We start from the raw sequence: 4455 nt of genomic DNA, 5'->3' as shown, positions 1-4455 counted from the left end.
CCAGGTTTATGTTTGGTGACCCTCACAGAACAAACATTTTTAAATAACTCTAATAATGTACTCCAGTCGTACATGACTACGCGGTCATGGCGCGTCACTGGGAATAAGGCCGTAAGACTGACAGTTCTTCAACGGCCAGTTTGCCACTGCGACTGTTTCTGTCTCAAAAAATACTTTGCAATGCTTCTCTCAAGACTCACTACCACTTTGCAATAACTAACTACAACCAATAAACCACACCTCCCCACAAAAAAAGTCGAGCTTAAGTAATTAAAAAACACATAAAGAGAAACGTAGATAAACCACAAAGACTATTAAGCAATAAACAAGTCTTAGTCTTAAGGTGAACAACACAAACGTGAATATAATTTCAAACGCATTAAAACTTGTCATACAACACGCCGTCTACAAATTATTGTCTATTTTTAAACAAATTTATTAGCCTCGCGAAAGCAAGGCCTCAAAAAATTGGTTTAAGACTCAGAATTGTTCCTCTCCACGGAAATCTTTAGTAAAAGGCGAAAGATTTATACGATCTGAAGAGAAACTAGAGTATGCTGCGGTGTTCCGGCACGCAGTCCTAGGTTAACTGTAAGTCCTAAGACGGCAATGGTAACTATATATCCACCCAAAAAGCGAGTAAGTATTTGCCATCGCAGATAATTCTATTAAAATATCCTAATTTTTCAGAAGTAGGAGAGAAATCAAAAGGAAAAAAAGGATCTAGCCTTTAAAATAGGCACGATCCTGAATGCAATGCATTGTGGGTATGTAAATGAAGTTGACTCACCAACTTCGCATTCCGGGAAATGCTTTAAAATTTAAGGCATTAGGTGGCTCGGTCTAGAGCCACCACTAGGGGGCGGAGCAGAAGCCAGATGGGCAAGAGTATAGACGCGGGGTCCAACGGGAAAATTCGAGTTTATCTTTTTTTTAAGGGACATCTATTCCTTTCCCAAATGTTACAGTAAAACCAAGAGGGAGGAAAAAAAAAATGGTTTTAGCAGTCAGGAAAAAGAAATGTACCACTCTGGGGTTTGGCCAATAAAAGTTAGTGACAACAATGGGAGGGAAGAAAAGAAAAAGACAAGACAATGTTTCACGTTACAGACCTTCCCCTAACCCAAAGTTTAATACTTGCTTAACAAGTAGAAAAAGAGACACAGTTGATTCACAAACTGGAGGTCTGAACTTGAGTTAAGACACATAAAAACCTAGATGGGCCGCGTCCTCCTCAGCCCAGGTGTCCCTAGTCTAAAAACTCAAGGAAAGGCAGAACACTCAGGATTTGGGAGTGTACGCACCCCCACATCTGGGTCAGGGATTGGAGCAGCAAACATAACCTACTTGGAAAGAATTGGGAAAGAAAACCAGCAACTGCCTTCTTCCTGGGGGGAACAGGGAAGGAGGTGGGGCTAAGGCTAGGAGCATTTCACGTCACTAACCTAACTTGGGTAACTTCAAGGAACCATCTTAAACTGGCCTTAAGAGGAAGACCAGATGGATGATGGGAGAATCCATAGGAGGGAGAGGAGGAGAGGGAATGTGACTAGGGGGCAACAGTTCCTTCCTTTCTGGGCACAGGAAGGCAGCCAGGGCACAGGGTCCAGGCAGTGACCTCACAAGGACAGCACAGCTTTTGCAGCTTGGAGCTCACCCATGTGCCCCAGAATGAAACAGCTATTCATTCTGTTTCCTCCATGGTATAGGGCCCCAAGGCAGTGGATAGCTCTGTGGCCTGGAGCCCTTCTCTTCTGTGTCTACTCCTTTGGAGGCAGCATTAGCCTCTGCCCCTTGGACCTCAGGCTCTTGGCTCACAGGGGAGGCAGCAACCTTCCTTCCTGGGCAGTGCCTTCTTTGCTGTAAGTACCAGATCTCTGCCTGCTCCTGCTCTTCCTGTGTGGGTTAAGAGGCAAATCACCTCACCCTCCTTCCGATTTTTCTTGAAGGACAGGCTATTCAGTTTGAAAGGTTTCTTGAAAGAGAATTTCTTCCTCTCCTTGAGGGTCTCCTTGAGGGGGATTGGAGCACCCAATGTGCTAGCGGCACCACATCGCTGCTCGGCTCTGCACCAGAATGCCTGTTTTTTTGTTTATTGAAGTATATTTGATTTATGATATTATGTTAGTTTCAGGTGTATAGCATACTGATTCAGTATTTTTCCAAATTATACTCCAGTATAGATTATAGATAATGTCTATAATTCCCTGTTATACAGTATATCCTTGTTGTGTCTCTATTTTACATTTTGTTTTAATACTCAAATAAAATTGCTCTTGAATTAAAAAATTAAAACTGAATTTTTTAGATGACTGAAAATAGTTGTTTTCATACATTCATGCAACAAAAACGTATGGAACACTGTGTCAGACCATGTGCTAGGCCCCATGAGACAAGTGTGTGTGATGAGCACTGATGACTGTTTAGTGACACATAGGCCAAGCAAGAAAGGATCCACAGGAGTAGGGTGGTGAGGGCGTTCTCAGCAGAAAGGCACTTTGAACAGTGTGAGCCTGAGTGGTGAAAGGACAAATGGCCAAGTGACAGGGACCAGATCGGGTCCAATGCCAATGCATGACCTTGGATTTACCTTGAGAGCAATGAGGAATCTCTGAAAAGCTTTCAAGGAGAATCAGTTCAGTTCAGTCACTCAGTCGTGTCCAACTCTTTGTGACCCCATGGACTGCAGCATGCCAGGCTTCCCTGTCCATCACTAACTCCCAAAGCTTGCTCAAACTCATGTCCACTGAGTCGGTGATACCGTCCAACTATCTCATTCTCTGTCATCCCCTTTGCCTCCTGCCTTCAATCTTTCCCAGCATCAGGGTCTTTTCCAATGGGTCAGTTCTTCACATCACGTGGCCAAAGTAGTAAAGGAGAATAATATGATCAAATTAGTGTTTTGAAGAAGCATCAGCATCATCTGGTATTATCAATTTTATGAGTTGAATTGTGTCCCATCCCCCCTCCCCCACTAAATTCATATGTTGAAGTACAAACATTGTAGATGTAATTAGTTTAAATGAGGCTTCCAGAGCTGTCAGACAATAAATTTCTAAGCCACCAAGTTTGTGGTGTTTTGTTACGGCATCCTAAAAAATACACCTAACATACCTGGGTGTGTGTGTTCAGTCACTCACTTGTGCCCAACTCTTTTCGACCCCATGGACAGCAGCCAGCAAGGCTCCTCTATCCATGGAGTTTTCCAGGCAAGCATACTGGAGCGAGTTGCCATTTTCTACTCCAGGGGTTCTTCCTGACGCAAGGATCCAACCCGAGTTTCTTGTATCTCCTGCATTCACAGACGGATTCTTTACCACTGGACCACTTAAGAAGCCCAATATACCTGGGTATTTGTTAGAAATAAAAATGACTGGGCTACACCTCAGACCTACTGATTCAGAAAATCCAGGTGAGACCCAGGTACTTGAGTTTTAGCAGTCTTCCAGGTGATTCTGATGCAGGCTAAGTTGAGAACCACTGGACACCTATTCTGGCTAAAGTATGGAGATTGTATGGTGGACAAGAAGTTTGGAAAAATGATTTAGGACTGAGCACTAAAGCCAGAGAGAAATAAAAGGCAGCCTGGACCAGGGGATCGTCAGGACTGCTCAAGGAGAAAGAATGTAAAGTAAGGAGAGAAAACAAGGCTAGAATAAGTCCCTAGAGAACAGTGGCTTAAAGGAGGGGTACAGCAGAAGCAGTGAAATTAGGAAGGCCAGAGGAAAAGCAGCAGTGTGGAAAGCATAGTCATCAACAGCAGAAAAGAAGAAATCCATCAGTTCCATCAGATGAGTGATCAAGTGAGGTGGGGACTGAAAAGTTCATTTAGTAGGGATAGGGTTAGTTAGCTCAGAAATCCCATTAGGGCGTTTTGGATAGGGAGGGAAATTTAGGGGATTTTGGGAGACCATAGTAAGTTAATGATCACTTAAGAAAGCAGGTTTGCTTAACCTTGAAATCAAGCAGGCCTGCTTAGCAACAAAACCATGGAACAGAAGCATGGGACATGCCCCCAAGCAATAAAACAATGGTGGCCTGAGACCCACATTCTGCCCAGTGAGCCCAGTAAGTTACTGACCCCTAGGACATGCTCTCTGCACACGTGAAAAAACAATAGCTTATGGAAAGGTGACATTTCAAAGTAAAGACCTTCACTGTAACTAAGATCTGAAGTAATTTTTCCATAGTGCCCATTACAGTCCTGGCTTAACCATGTAGGGACAAGAAAACTCCCTTGCCCATCCTGGAGGAGGAGCTAATGATGGAAGTGTGACACCTACTCAAGAATGAGGAAGAAGCTGTTTTTTCCCCCTCCCCACTTTTCCTTTGGTTTTAAAACTGTAGCCCACTAAGTTCCCAGGGCCTCTCGCCCACCCACTTGTAAGCTTCACAGGAGTCCTATTCTGTTCACAGGAAGTCACTTCTTATCTATCATTTTGCCTCGCTGAATTT

The 4455-nt window shown here is 43.7% G+C and overlaps 1 non-coding gene across 1 annotated transcript; it reads right to left on the bottom strand.

Annotated features, from left to right (window-relative positions):
• Positions 1–440: 440 nt before the first annotated feature.
• LOC112446153 (U5 spliceosomal RNA) lies at positions 441–556 on the bottom strand. Its single transcript, XR_003034215.1, has one exon. It is a non-coding gene; the product is annotated as a U5 spliceosomal RNA (small nuclear RNA).
• Between the last annotated feature and the right edge of the window lie 3899 nt (positions 557–4455).

This window comes from Bos taurus, chromosome 3, assembly GCF_002263795.3.
Source record: "Bos taurus isolate L1 Dominette 01449 registration number 42190680 breed Hereford chromosome 3, ARS-UCD2.0, whole genome shotgun sequence".
NCBI classification, from domain to species: Eukaryota; Metazoa; Chordata; class Mammalia; order Artiodactyla; family Bovidae; genus Bos; species Bos taurus.
The sequence above is the reverse complement of the archived record's forward strand: the minus strand, read 5'-3'. Positions and strand labels throughout refer to the sequence as shown.